Source organism: Apium graveolens, chromosome 3 (genome assembly GCF_009905375.1).
Source record: "Apium graveolens cultivar Ventura chromosome 3, ASM990537v1, whole genome shotgun sequence".
Classification (NCBI taxonomy): Eukaryota; Viridiplantae; Streptophyta; class Magnoliopsida; order Apiales; family Apiaceae; genus Apium; species Apium graveolens.
The window spans coordinates 13,384,114-13,400,501 of record NC_133649.1 but is presented as its reverse complement, the minus strand read 5'-3'; the positions used below and the strand labels follow the sequence as shown (position 1 = coordinate 13,400,501).

General features: G+C 34.1%; 1 pseudogene; it reads right to left on the bottom strand.

Annotated features, from left to right (window-relative positions):
- Nucleotides 1-1,461: 1,461 nt before the first annotated feature.
- LOC141711731 (putative LRR receptor-like serine/threonine-protein kinase At1g53440) lies at nucleotides 1,462-15,843 on the bottom strand (annotated as a pseudogene).
- Between the last annotated feature and the right edge of the window lie 545 nt (nucleotides 15,844-16,388).

Genomic DNA, 16,388 nt, shown 5'->3' with positions numbered 1-16,388 from the left:
GTTGTTAATGGTTCCACAACAGTCTGCATAATCAAAAGCATTGGCCGACATTTTTTTAAGAACTTACTGAAGTTTTTAAAAATGGTCTTTTGGAATTCTGTCAGTAATGAGTCTAATGACCATTCTGTTAGCGGGGAGTATAAGGAATTATGGAAAAATTGAAAACTTAATAGGAGATTGTTGAGGCTGCCATATCAGAATAATAAGTTAAACAAAAAATGCATGAAATACCAGCTACCAACATTAACCAAATCTAACTACGAAGACATCTAGTTCACTAAATACCTCTCTAATTTTCAAGCAATCATAGGCACAATTATGTAATGCTACCTCTCAACTTTTTAACAATCTTTAAAATTGTGACACACAAAAAAACTTTACGTTCACATATACCCTTAAAGTAAACAATTTTTTGACAACCAACAGCTCTAATACAATATCAAACAAAATCCACAAATTAAATATGCTATCAGCTCATTACCAACACTTAACATTGTTTGTACATACAATATTTACACAAAAAATGAAATAGACGGGTCTCAAAATTAGTGAATATAAGACTTAATAATGAAAATTTAGACAATTAACATAATGAATCATATTGAATTAAAAAGAAACCCTAGGTTTTTCAAATTAATAAAAAAACTGAGAATTAAATCAAAAACGTCTTGGCGTGTACATCATACAATATACACAAACAAATTTTTAAATGTAAGACGAAATCGAGCAGAACCAAACCTGACTGAACAGAAAATACTCCATAACTAGAAATCATTGTGAAGCCTCTCTCCTTTCCGTCCAGGACGCCGTATCATGCCTTATCTTGTGCGATGCAGCTTCAATAAAGTTATTAGACCACAAAATTTCAATAATCAATTTTGCAAAATTAATAAACCTATTTATTTGTGCACATGGAGGATCATGATTCATCACATTAAGAAGAACATCGCTCAGTAAAAAGAGGTAAACTATCTATAGAGAGAGATAGAGAGAGAGGATTGTTGAAAGAGTTTTGAAAAAAATGGATTCCTGTAATCGGCTCTAGAGAGAAGAAGTGAGGGAGTTTTGGAGAGGAAGAGAAACAATCCAATACATTGTCGCCACGTCAGACAGGGAGACCATAAGTAAAGAAGATAGGGAGGTCATCAGTTACAGAAGACAGGGAGACCATAAGTAAATTCTAAGGACTGATCTCTTGGTATTCTTCTAGTTATAAACGTTCAGTAATCAAGGGTGAGACCAATTGTGATAAAATAGATAAGAAGCTTAGAAAATAGGAGAAGAGGTGGTATTCTTCTAGTTCTAAACGTTCAGTTATCAAGGGTGAGAGCAATTGTGATAAAATATATGAGAAGCTTAGAAAATAGGAGAAGAGCTTTGAGGAATGCTCAAGCCGCCACGTCAGACCGGCCGTGATTTTACTTTATATAGATATAAGAAGAAGATTCATACAAAACAATATTTGTAATAATAAACTTTATTAAAATTAATTTTAAAAATTTTGATTACAGAAAACATAAAGGAGTAATTTGATCCAATTTATTACAGAACATTAATGGAACCTGGCAAAAAAAAAAAGGGTTACATAATGGAGTAATCTGGGTTCATGTATTGTTACTCCATATTAACATCATACATATCCTCAAGAAGCTTGCTCGTATCTTTACTTGGTACAGAGATGGAAGAATCAGCCCGTGCCCCCTCCATTGGCGACACTGAGTGGCTGTCGCGTGAATTCCTTTCTAAGGCTTTAGACATTATGCTTTCATTTGTTGCAGTGCGCGTAAAAATGGGTGCTTCAACTTTCTTTTTTCCTTGTAACATACTTACAACTGCAGACATGAATGGCCTCAGGGTAGGAGATGGATTAGAGCATGACAGGCCTACGTTTAAAATGTTTAACGCCTCTTGTTTGGAGTAATTTGAGCCAAGTATCGGGTCTACGAGTTCCAATAGTTTTCCCTGCTCTTGAAGGACGTAGGCCTTCAAAACATTAACATTCAGACTTTAGTCATGATCGACTTGTAAGGTTAAGGAAAATATATCATTAATGCATAAGTATTTGATACATGATGAATTGATATAAAAGCTCGGGAATGGAACAGTTGCCTGGAATACTTGGATAACATTTTATGCAGCTAGTGTCTATCAAACAGCTTAGATAAAGAGAACAAACTCGTTCCTTACAATTCAGCGTGGGATACTAAGAATTTAAAATTAAACAATTTTAATAAATTAATTTTACTTGTGAAGTTGTAGTTTGATGACTATAGGACTTGGGCTTTGCACACATAATTAGAATAACAAAACTGTTGATGTTGATATTATACAGGTTGTGATAAGTGTTGCATTGGTGATCTAGTTTTGCTCCACCAGTCTTATTTACGAATTTAGCTCCAGTGCCGGGGTAAAAAAATCCAATTATGTCTTGATTCCATATAATTTAAAGGTGGATATGTGACTACTATGATTAAAGTTGAATTAGTGTCAGACAGTAATGCAACTTAGAACCTTGGGAGTCCTAATCGTTGCTCCTCTGCTCCAGCAGTAGGTCGTATGGAGCAATCCCTATACTACCTGTACCTAACTACATATGCTATTTTATGGTGGTTAAATTGGTACCGAACCTTTGCTATATATCTGGGGTCTGTTTGAATGCTAGTTTGCATGTGGATCAATTGTGCCATCTAGCTGCTGATATTCATCTAGCTAGCAAGAATATTGGTCCCCAGATTTTGCACGCAAAGGCTTGAGGACTATGCTTGGAATGTGTTCTTTTCTATCGAAAAGCAGAGCTAACACATAAAAATATATTTAAGTAAATGAAGCACTGTGTTACCCGATCAAGAAGGTACACAAACTCCTTCTTTGGCATGCAACTTGTGTTGCTTTTACCGCTAACAATCTCCAGTGCAACAATCCCAAAGCTGTACACATCTGCTTTATCAGTCAAATAACCTCGCGTTGCATACTCCGGAGCCATATATCCTCTGACAAGGAGAAATTTCACAGATAAATAATATAACTTTAAAGAGTTTAGTACTGTAACCTCAACCGAACCTAATGCTAACTGAACTCGGAGGTTCTGGGCGCAGTATATTCATTACATAAGAAGCAAGTCCGGAAAGACCATCTCCTAAATTCTTATGGGTGGTAAATAATGGATTTTGTGCAAGAAAGCAGAAACTTAGGTTCTTTCAGAGAAAAAAAAATCCGAAACACAAATATTAGTTAGGAGATATGAAGAAGATATAGAGTATTTTACAAACTTTAAGGTTTACTAATACTTAACTATATATATATAGATATATAATATATATATAACCTAAATCTATGGTAGGTAATTGTGTCATTAGTTTAGCTTAAATGCTGCTATGTTCACAAACACAAACGCTAATCAAGAGATAAGAAGGAAATATGGGGTTAGAGTAAACATGCATAGCAACATGAAAATATGAGTAAAATATAAGTTTAGCTTTAGACTAAAGCCACCTTTACTAACTTTAAGAAATTCGTTGTTTAAAAGGTTGGCTATCGACATGATCAAGGTTTCTATAACTTATTATCCCCCCTCCCCCACGGCCAAAGAGCAGATCTCATCCATGATTCTGACTTGAATGTTGTGGTTAGAACAACTTAATAGCCATCATTAATTTTTACCAACACTTCAAGGGGAAAAGATGGAAAGCGTTAGAATTATTAGAAGAAATAAGAAAAAGCCTTACACTGTTCCAGCAATTCGAGTGCTGATATGAGTGTTCTCTTCTTCATCAAGCTTGGCCAAACCGAAGTCTGATATCTTTGCAGTTAGATTTCTATCAAGCAGTATATTGGTCGCCTTTATGTCTCTATGAACTATTTTTAACCTTGATTCCTCGTGAAGATAAGTTAAGCCTCTTGCTATATCCAATAAAATCTTCTTTCTTGTCAACCAATCCAGGTTTAGGCGTTGTTCATCACGACCTGAACGATGGAAGACAAAGTGATATTAAAAGAATTTGAGACAAAAATAATAAACCATAATACACAAAAGATTTACAGTTCATGATTTACCAAACAGGGCTCGAGCAAGACTGTTATTTTCTAAGTACTCGTATATTAGCAACAACTGATTTCCTTCGATGCAACAGCCATAAAGCTTTACAAGATTTGGGTGCTGTAAAGCAGATATCATGCCTATCTCATTGACAAATTCACGGTTTCCCTGCTTTGATTTGGAGGACAGCTGTTTAACCGCAATTTCTTTACCATCTGGTAGTATACCCTTTCAAACAATTCCATATATTTAATAATTGTTAGCTTGCAAGCCTGGCTAAATATATATGTCAAAGTTCAAATTCATATTTAGAAAGCATGGTCTGCATCTTCGTGGATAATAACAATACTTAACTATATATCTAAGCAAATAGTTCACAGCATGCCTATATACCTATGTAATAAGATACAAACTTCATTTGAAAGATATTTACCTTGTAAACTGGTCCAAATCCTCCTTCTCCAATCTTATTTGCATGGTCAAAGTTCCCAGTTGCAGCTTTGATGTGTCTTAAACTAAAATAACCTGTCTGCTGTTCTATTGCTCCTCGCAGTTCTGAACAGAAATAAGGATTAGAAGTAGCCAAAATTGCACAGGAAACAAACAATAATTTTACAAGATCATGATGCATATTTAAACCAAAAAAAAAGAACTTTTCTTTCAGACATTACTCAGGTCAAATTATTGATAAATGTTCATCTCAAGATGTTAACCAGCAGTACCCATACAACTCAATTAAGAGCCATGTATCGTAAATCTGCAATACATTCATTAAGGGATTTTTTTTTTTGCTAAACCCTAATTTGGAGATCGATTTGGTATAGTTCTGTACTTTGCATCATCATCATTATGTCAATCACCTAAAGTCCTGCTCCAAATGCCAACTTCACTCGTACAGTAACTACTGTGACTCCTGAAGACTGCAATTTCACACTTTGAAGCATATAAATAGACAAACTATTTTTTTATCTGTCATTTCCTTAAATATAATAGTGACATGTTTCTTTTTCGCATGACCTAAAACGGCTGAAATTTTATGTTAAATGGTTGGTGGAAACTTGACTGAGGGATCGTGGATTCAGCATTATTGGACATCAGTAAAGTGGTTCCTGCGTAATACACCAATGTAAAGTCTTTCCAAAAAGGAAGTTAGAAATGTGACGCTCTTCAGTAAATAACTACACAAAATTTATAAATGAAATGTGAGTTAATATGATACATGCACATTTAATATTGCCGTAAGAATCACACCTTTATTTTCAGCGTCTTTTCCTCCTAGGAAACTTTTCATCCACAATACAACCAATATCAAGCCAAGGCTCACAAGTGAAGCGACAACAATGCCAGCAATAGCTAGACCTGATAGCCCCCCCCCCCCCCCCCGTTTTGAAGTCTATCATATTAAAGCAATAATTCGAATTAAAGACTAGGGAGCGGAAACATCAGCGGGAAGCCAAAAATTAAACATTCACTCACTTGGTGTTACTGAAATTGCTGAAATTAGAGGTCCATATACACCACTATTAGGAACTCTAGTAGTCCCCTTCCCTGCCCAGTACAAGTGAATCTCCAAAGTGCTACCATTAACAGTAACATCCTGCTCCAAGGCGAAACCCTTTCCGATACCTCCAGCTTCCTCTGCAACATTGAAGTCTTTCCGAACAACATTACCCTGTTGCAAGAAAAACAAGTTAAAGAACACCAGACTGATTCTTAAGAAATCAATTAAACAGAATACCTAAGGGCTTGCTCCCGAGTATTTTAAGGGAAGGAAGGGATTGTTTGTGAGGCAAAGTACTTTCATCCCATTTTTGGAGTGAAAGTTTTGGAGTCAAAGATTGTTAAATTTACATTTATTAACACTTGCTTTCGTCCCTTTTAAAAACTCGGGAGCACGATTACGAAGCGAAGTGAAACTAATTTACTTACCTTTCACTTGCTTTCCTTCCCTTTTAAAACTCGGGAGCAAGGGGTAAAAGTCCTAATGGGAAGGTAAAAAAAATCTACTAATAAACTTGACCTCTTACTCACTTGGATGGATACATCAAAAATGCGTCTTCCAATGCCATGGAACGTCCCATCATCAGGGAACTGTATTTCGGCAAAGTGGAGGCGAACTTTATAATTACCCTTTTGCAAGCAAAGGCCATAGTACTTGAGTGAAGAAGGGGAAAGGCGGGCTGTTTGATAGTATTTTTCTCCAATCACATTGCTCTTTGATGCCACAAAATTGGATTTATCATTATATATGTAAACACCTGAACTGCTAGAAGCCCATCGATATGTAGGACTAGGATTAAAGTACGATGGACCTTCTGCAATCAAATCATCCTCATACTCCCTGCCCCCTAATTTTACTTTAGGTCCCCCACAATTAATAAACAGCGAATGATCTGCAAATTTAGTACTGGTATGATTCTTTCCAGGTGGCTACAAATTTATAGGTACTTCCACAACATAAAGTTAAAGAATTATATATAATTAGTTGCTTACATGCGGCCTTTCCGGGGCAAGGGAGGTCTTTTTGCAAGCACCACAAAGTTCTATCATTGATAAACAAAATTTTAGTAGCGGTACTGCTGATCATGCTTTGCATTGTAATAATAATACATTTGATATTTTTAGGAAATTTTACGAGTTGCTGGTTGAAGATGAATGGCTAGCAACTAAATTCCTGAAAAACATAAAAAAAGTTTGCCTGTAAGTTAATATGATCACAGAATTAATCAAGAAACAAAACTTAAATAGGCTTACACGGTAGATGCCTGGCATCCATATTGTGATGGTGGCTGTGTAAAATTATTGTAAGACACATCACTGCAGCAAATGTGGATAGGATATTAATAATACAGTGCGACATCTATATGTACACTAACAAAAAAGAAGCTTCATCGCAAGACAAAGGAAAATACATTTTTTTTTAAAACTAGAAAGTCTACTTACAATTTCTGTTTGCTCTCAAGAATCCAGCTTGGTATTACCCCGCTGAGTAAGTTACTATTTAGATACCTACATGCAAAGAAGCTTGTCACGACATTGAGTGCATCATAAAGATTTATTTGCGATGAAACATAGATGTTACAGAAAAAGCATGCTCAAGTCGAAAGAAATTGCCGTGATAAATTTTATGGATATCACTTATTAGGGGTCAAAAATTTCTTCTTTTTTTTCTGCTAAGCAGGGGGTTATAAATTTCATTTGTTGATTAACAATTTAGCATATTACATTTATTAATATATAGTTACGTACAGAAAGTTCAGGTGGATCCCTAAAGAATCTGGTATTTGTCCAGACAACCTGTTAAAGCTCAAATCTCTGCAAAGCAAAAGTTTGATGTTATAGGTGAATAAAGTATATCCGCAATAACATAACTAATATTGTGTATTTGTATCACCCTGCTGGCAGGAGTTTACCAACCACAATAATCGTCCTTAAAATTATGCTGGTAGAGCACTTTTAAGTTTCAACAATATTGTCCAGTTACTGAACTACTTAAATAGCTTAGTTACTGATGCAGTAATGCTGGCGGAACACGAAACATGAGTCGGAAATTTATAGTCTTTAAAAATCAGCACTGAATAAAATAACAACTAAAATTGACCCGAAATCTTTATCAAAGGAATAGGTGTAAAAATAAATGTACAAGGTATTCAAACTCATGTTTTCCAGATAAGTTGGGACTGAATCTGTAATCAAGCAATTCCTCAGTATCCTACATGACAAATATTGGGGAAAAAATGTTGCATTAGCAGAAATATTAGTTAAAAGACGTCATGCATCGTAACATAATAAACATCGATGATCAACTCACAAGTGTGTCATATTTGGCATGCCTTCTAAATTGGGGAACCTTGAAACAGATCCATTCAAATCAGATATTCTCCTGAATTACATTAAGTGACTTCATACGTTCAGTTTCAGGTGTATTCACTCATAATGATCAAAAGTCTTTCAGATTGTGCTTACAACTCTTTTAGATTTTTCAGAAGAGAGATACTAGAAGGAATGGGACCCTCCATAGATGTACCTTGCAGATTTCTACAACATATTAACTGAAGCTTATTAAAATAATAATATATATATATGAGTGGTTGACTGTGTCAAAATCCATGGAGGCAATACCAGAAAATTAGTAGGTACTATATTGAAAGTATAAGAATTACTTACAATATCGTCATCTTTGTCCAATTTCCGATAAAATCAGGTATTTTTCCGGACAATCTGCTCCCATCTATCCTACTGTAACCAGCAGATACTTTTCAGACATTACCAAACATATATTTGGAAACAAAAAGTTTTAACCATGGCTTACAAGTCTGACAGATTCTTTAGAGCACCAAATGACTCCGGTATCCTTCCAGTGAAGTTGTTAGCTGAAAGAAGACTGCACAGAAGACAACATTTAATAAGATCTTAGATGTTTCTTAAATAAAATGAAAAGACATTGTTGACATAGAATGGCTATATGAGACACATCAAACTCAAATGAAAAAACAATGAGAAACAAAAACACAATTAATAAAATTAGCAAATTGCAATAGTGAAGGCAATCTTGGATAGAGGATAAGTTTTGATCTCTAAGTTCTCTTCCAGGATAAAATTCTTTAGTGTTAACTGAACAACTACAATCCTGTGGCATTCACTCGGATAGTATTCTTATCCTTTCCTTCATCAGACGTCATTTTCTTATGTTATACTATTTATCAGTATCTATCAATATTTTTGTAAATTCAAACTTTTGGAAACTGAGTACTAAGTCCCTATAAGGAAGAAATTTTAAATAATGTACGCTGATTCCAAATTATCACGATCAGCTTTCAAGTAACAAGTTTTCTGCGAATATAACCAAGGAACTCTTAAGATCTCCAGTGCTAACTACTAACTACTGCGATAATGTCATCCACAATGAAGTGAAGCTGTTAAGGTACCGATTATCCTAAAACCTTAAGGAGACAAGGGGAAGACTTGATTGGATTATATATTATCTTACATGCAGGTGGAAACAGTGTACAAGACTTGTAAGCGAGATTAGAAGTAAGCTTACAGTCTCCTCAAACTCCTCAATCTTCCAAGCTCTGGAGGAAGAGGTCCTCCCATCTGATTGTCTTCTATTTGCCTGGAATATTTTATTTGAACTACCAAGTCATGTTTCTGCAGCCAGCAGTATAGTAATACGAAATGCATTTATTTCATTACTCACAGCTCTTGAAGTGTATCAATATCCGCTATTTCCGGGGGTATCGAACCACTGATACGGTTATATGTAAGGCCCCTGTGGTACAATCTCCAAGTTACAAACACTTCAAACAACATGTAGTTGATTTGGCATGCCTACAAATCAATGGGCTGAAGACATTTAAGCAATTATATAGCCCTAACCCGAATTAGAAGCACTTACAGAAATTTGAGACGAAGCTGACCGAAACTGACGGGAATGGTTCCATTTATATAGTTCTGATTCAAATCTCTGCAAGTGAAACAGTTTAAAACTTTAACATGATACTTCACTTTGAATTTAAGTCTAGCTAGTATAGCATGATACTTCGCCTTAGTAGGTAGTGCATGAAAATGTATTTATCTGAACATTATGACCAGCGGCGGATCAGCATGATTTTCATAATATACTTAAATCAGTCATGTCACAGACCTTGTTTTGGTACATAATTTATACATTGTTAATATATAAATTGCTAACAATTTAGTGTTCCAACCTCTTTAATATTTAATTTATTATCATATAATTATAAATAAACTAGTAAACAACTCAAATCTATCTATCATATAATATATATAGGCAAATATTTTATGTAGACCAGTTAAAACTTAGACCATTTTAGACAGTTGCAGTGCACCCCAAATGTATTTCTGACTTATAATATTGCATGACATTATACTGCAATACAAACTACAATATTGCACTACAAGATTTAATATTGCAGTATGCACTACAGCACAATACAAGTCTTGTAGTATAAGGTTAAAGATTTAAGTTACATAGAATACATATATATATATATATATAATTATATATATACATGGCAAAAATTCTATGGAGTTCACTATTTCATTGGAGTCTTTGAAGTCCATATATGTTCTGCAAGTAAAATATAGCTTAAAATATTGCAAAACATATTATTTTTCGAATGATGTTCTACAAACATCACTATTTTATTGAAAATCTTGCGGATTACATATATTTTACAAGTAGAACATTGCAAAATATATTATTATACAAATCATACTTAATTTGCAGAACATAAAAATGTTCATTTTGCAGAACATGCATGTTTAGTTAAACATTGCAGACTATGTTACTCGGACTTTCATTTTACCTCTGAGTTCCCATGTCGGACACTCGACACTTGGACATGAACACTCGGACTTTGACACGCCAAAAACATGTATAATTTTTACAACGTTACCGAGTTCGATACTTGAACACATGTCCATGTCGGATATTTCTAGCTTGCAGAACATACATATTTACTTGTAAATGTATGAGATTTGCATGATTTTATTGAAGCAATAATATTTGTGAAACATGTTTTGCAAGATTACACGTTTTACAAGATATTTTATTTGCAAAACATATATAGACTCAGACGACTCCAATGAAATAGTGTACTTCATAAAACTCAACTCATAATATATATATATATATATATAGTGAGCAACTTTAATCATAAATATTCTCATTAATCTACATATAATTTATATAATCTATCTCTCCTAACTTTATATCTATTAATAGTAATGTAATTATTACATATAATTATGTCTAACTCATAATAATTATATCTATAATTCTGAATTAATATGTTCTAATTAATATATCTTAAATTTACTTCATTTAACATATCTTCATTATTGTTTTACAATAGGTAAAAGATTAATCTTTAATATTCATATCTAATTAAATTTACTTCATTTAACATATATGTGAATGTACACACACATATATATACATATATATATATACACGTACACACACATACCATTGCCACCAAACCCTAAACACTCATGCGCACAACCAAATACATCACACATCCACCGAACAACATTAATATACCATTACAGCTAAAATAACTTCAATTCCTACAATTTCGAGCATACCCGTGCATTACACGAGGTATAGAGCTAGTTATGATATAATTATTAACAACACTACAGGGGCACATAATTCTTTTTAGTGGAGGGCACTTTGTAAAGTATACATATTTATACCATAAATTACTAAGAAATAATCGTTACTTTTTGAAACTATGGGGGCACGTATCCCCGTCGACCCATATATAAGTTCACCCTTAATTACGACAACACGGTAGTAAAATTTTAGATCTTCGAATTGGATAAGGGGATCAATCGGCTTTTTTATTTTTTTTGAAAAGATATTCACGACAAGTAACTAAATACAATCCAAAATTAAAATAGCAACTAAAAATCACTGCTAAAAAATTACTCTAGACTTGCTCTATTTTTAAAACTCATATTATGTCCCAACTAGTTCACACAACCACTTCCGTATTTTACACTTTAGCCCCTGCCACGTCAATGCACCGCCATATCAGCGTCACGTCGGCGAGACTTGTCACGTGTCGTCCACCCGTCATCGTCCACCCGTCATGTGGCGCCCCGTTAGCAGGACCGTGTCACGTCAACACCCAACCCATATTCCAACCCATATTTTACTAAAAACAAGTGATAGATAGTAAAATAATATATTGGATTTCTATTTTCTATAAGAGTAAGCTTATATATAAATTATATATCGTAGATTTAACGAATTTTTAAGCCTTAAAATTTGCACCAATATACTAATTAGCCCCTATGGCTTAAAACCGTTCATTTTCCCCCGAACTACTAAAATGTATCTTTTTACCCTTAGACCGGGGAAAAAATAGTGTAAATCGGACATTCGAAGGGTAAAAAGATAAGTTTTCGCTACTTTAAAGGAAAAAATGTACGATTTTGAACTATAGGAGTTTATGGAGACCTTGGTGTAAACCTTATTGCATAAAAAAGTCATTAAGCCTCTATTGACTTTTATCAACATATAGAATTATAGAAACAAAAAATTTATACAACCGCACAATAAAAAACACTAACATACAGACCATATAAGAAACTCAAATGTAGAAATAAAAATGAAATCATCATCAAACAAGACTTGACCATAATTCAATAATGCCTGAATATATTATTTCTTACAATTCCTGCAGAAAGGCAAGTTTTGAAAAATCAGTAGGTAGTTCTCCCGTCAAATTTAGGGTATTCAGCCGGCTGCGACGCGAATAGAGTAATTAAAAACAAATTAAGGAGGGTACAACCGTACAAGCTTGTCAAGATAAATAATTAAGAAGAACATACATAATGGTGACATGGCAAACAGAATTGTTAGTGAATGTGCAATCGCATGTCACATTGCTAAGTTTCTCCGGAAAGTCACCTCGAAATCCTCCATCCGCACCGCAAGAACTCCTTATAACTCGCCAATGCTTAATTTCTAGCTTCGTTGCTATTGCCTTGAGAGTTTGTACTGTAATCAAAGAAGTTACATTCTTTAAGATTAAATAAACATAATAACACTAGTTTGGTGTGTGCACATCTAATTAGAAAGTCTAAAACACAATCTATTACTATAATATTTTTTATTATTGATTTCATGTCCCTTTAAGGTAGAGATCCACAAAAAGTCCAGTGGGCTGGGCTTATCCAAGCTTTCAAAGCCCAATTTGTTTAGAAATGGATCGGGCCGGACTTTTTGAAAATCGGGTCGGGGTTGGCCGAACTTCCCCTAAAATATGAGGCTCGTGGGCTGGGTCGGATCAGAGCGAACATGGCATTTATCCAGACTACTTAATTATATATTAAAATTAATTTATATTTTGTGCCTTGATTGATGTGAGTTGTTTCGATACCGCAAAAATAATATCTTGAATTATGAAAGTGAGTAGTTTAAATATCGAAACAAATTATACTCCCTCCGTCCTATTGATTTAAATACGAATGGTTTGGGCATGGAGGTTAAGAAAAAAAATGTAATTTAGGGGGAAAAAGTAAAAAAAGTAGGTAAGGTGGTGGGTGGGTCCAATTAATATTTTATGTATAAAGTAGGTGTAGTGCAAGAAAGTAGTGGATTTGAGTAGATGTAATTAATTTTTATATTATCAAATTTTGTAATTTTCGTAATTTTTGAAATATATATAACTTGATGAGACATCCGAAAAAGAAAAGTGTATAGAAATGAATTAGACAAGAGAGTATTCTTTATATATTACATTCAAGTGTTCTCATTTATTAATCTTACACTATAACTATTTTTCTTTACTCTATAAGGGTTTATCCATACATAACAATACATAACAGTTACTCCCTCCGTCTCAATTCACTACAGGTTTTTTCAAAACTCAACACACATTTTAAGGTGAATATAAAGTATACTTCCATAATTTATTTTGAAAATATTCTTTTTTTGTATTAAACTTTAAACATTATATTTTTATTTAAATGAAAAAAAATCAAAATAATTTATGTAACTATACTTTAGAGTAACATTAAAATGTGTGCCAAACCGGTTGGATAGCTCAAGTGGTAAAGGGCTTATCCTCTGTCGTCCCAGATCCTGGGTTCGATTCTGGCTCACCCCGAGAATTGTTGAGAACAGATACTCATTTGTAAGGCTATAAGCCAAAATTAGTCAAAAAAAAAAAAATGTGTGCCAAACTCCCCCTCCCCCAAATGGGAAGAACCCAATGGGACACGTTGAGGAGTAATCTCTTACTATACTATGTATTTTATTTTTTTATAATTTGACTTCATAAAAATATATGGAATACTATAAAAATGTACTCCCTCCGTCCCTCCCAAATGTTTACATTTGGGTGGGGCGCGGAGTTTAAGAAAAATGATAAAATAGTGGAGGAAAGTTAAAAAAGTGAGTAAAGTAGTGGGACCGATTAATATTATATGTATAAAGTGGGTATAGTGGAGAGAAGTAGTGGATGTAGTTATTTTAAAAATTATAAAACCTTACTATTTTTGGAAAGTTTTGAAATGTAAACAATTGGAAGGGACATCCAAAAAAGGAAAGTGTAAACAAATGGGAGGGACAGAGGGAGTAATAGTTAGTAATTTATTATTATATTGTTGATTTTATATAATATAACTTTATAAGTAATAAACTGATGGAAACTGATAAAAAAACTTAAAAGTTGAAAATTACTTATCTCCTATAAGTTTTATCACATAGAGTTATAAAAGCAAGTTCAATGCAATGCTATAAGTGGTGCCATTTCCATAATTTTAAAATCAAATGCTAAAAATTTCAACTCCAAAAAGTTCTATCCTTGGATGCAAATATGCATTTATGCATCCTTGGTTCTAAATTTGAAACCAAGGATGCATTTATGCATCCATGCCAAATCATCAAGTAACCATAAATGACATGATATTGGTAAACTTAATTAAGATATAGGAGGGAAAGACAAAATGAGTTAAATTTGGAATTATTTGGTTTCAAAATGCAAATAGCATTGGAGTTGAAGTTCTATTATAGCATCAAAAAATACTTTTTAATGCCAAATTATAGCAATGGCTATAGTCATTTTGCATCTAACATTGGACTTGCTCACAGTATAAAACCACTGTACCACACTAGGGGTTTTAGCTCAATTGCCCGAGCTCTACTCTTGCGATTCATAGATATGTGCTTGTGTGTGTGTTTATTCAAGTAAATTCCCTGCATAATGTCTAGCCAAATCTATATGGACAAAATTCGTAAGGTAAAGTCAAGAAATAAATAAAGAGACAAATGAAGAGTAGAATATACAAACTAACCTTCTTCCGGAGGCAAAAGCTTGGCAACACATGCCAAGAAATTAAGAAGAAGAAAGTATAGGAAGCAGTGACGAAGCAAGAAGGATGATTGGGTTATGAACCTAAATTTAGTACCAACAATACTAGTGGGGAGATGCTGCTGCTGCCCACCCATTAAATTTACTTGCAATTCTTTTCAAGTTGTAATAATTGTAGGAGATTGTGTGTAAGCTAGTAGTACAAGTGGTAGTAGTAGTATTAGTAGGAGATATGAAAAGGGTGGTAATTACCCGGCATTTTCGTTTTCCGACAGGAAGATGGAGAACATAAAAGCATCCTCGACCACACAATTACTGCAATAGTACACGCGCAAAATGACTTGTTCTTCTCTACACAGTACACATGCATGTGTTTGTTCTTTGTTGTGTCACTTCTTTTTTTCTTTTCACTTCTAACAGTTGCATTTTCACTTATTTGGGTCCAGTTGAAAGGCAACTGATCACCTTTTTTAGTTTTTCCCTTGGATGAAATCATTAACGGTTCAGATCAAGTCCGAAAATTTAACTTACCTCGCAAAACATCATCTCGATAAGCGTAATTTACGTTTAAAGAGTACCTTATCAACCCCCTCCATCTTCTTGATTCAAAGACAAGCTTGTCTCCAATATTTTTTGCCTATCAACCCTGTTATGCAAATTTAATCACAGTACTAAAAAAAACTACAGCAAGTCTAGCTAGAAGAGTGAAGCCTGGTTTGAGCTTGTCGGGCCATGGCTCTCGAAGTGGTTTTTGAGTGGGGTTCGAGTTTTGAGATTAGGGTTTAGTGTGGGGTTGGGTTTTTTTTGGCGCAGAGGATGGCGACGAACGGAAAAGGGGAAGTGATTGGACAATTGAAAAACCCGACTTGCCACGATAATTGTTGCGATGTCCCAGCGGTCTACGAACAGGTTGCGAGACAAATTAAAAATGACAGTAATTAGCAAAAAAAGAAAACATGACCGTCCCATATACTGGGTTTGAATATAAAAAAATACATGTGCTACTTTGTTTAAATAGAATAATCACAGAGTATTTCTCCTTCATATCCATGGTGAACTTAAGGATTTTTAGTATTGGTTTTATTTTGGAACCTTATTCAACAGATTTCTCATCCTTGCCCCCACAATTCAAAATCTCAACCATATATGCACGGTGAAAATCACATTCAACAGGGTCAGAATTAGGCATGTCAATGGAGCGAAAATTCGATCCGACCCGATCCGATCCGAGGCCATTTTAGCGGATATGGATCGACCTATTAAAACTCCGATCCGGGATCCGATCCGATAAGAAATATCCGATTATAAATGGAGCGGATATGATTTAGGCCGATCTGATCCGTTAATAACCCGATCCGATTATATATATTTATATATATATATATAATAAAAATAAAAATAATTTTTTTTTAATAATTCTAATTTTAAACGTATTATCCTCGAGTCAAGTTCCATTATCTATATTTCGTTCGGTTCGGTCAAAAAGCGTACAGTCCATT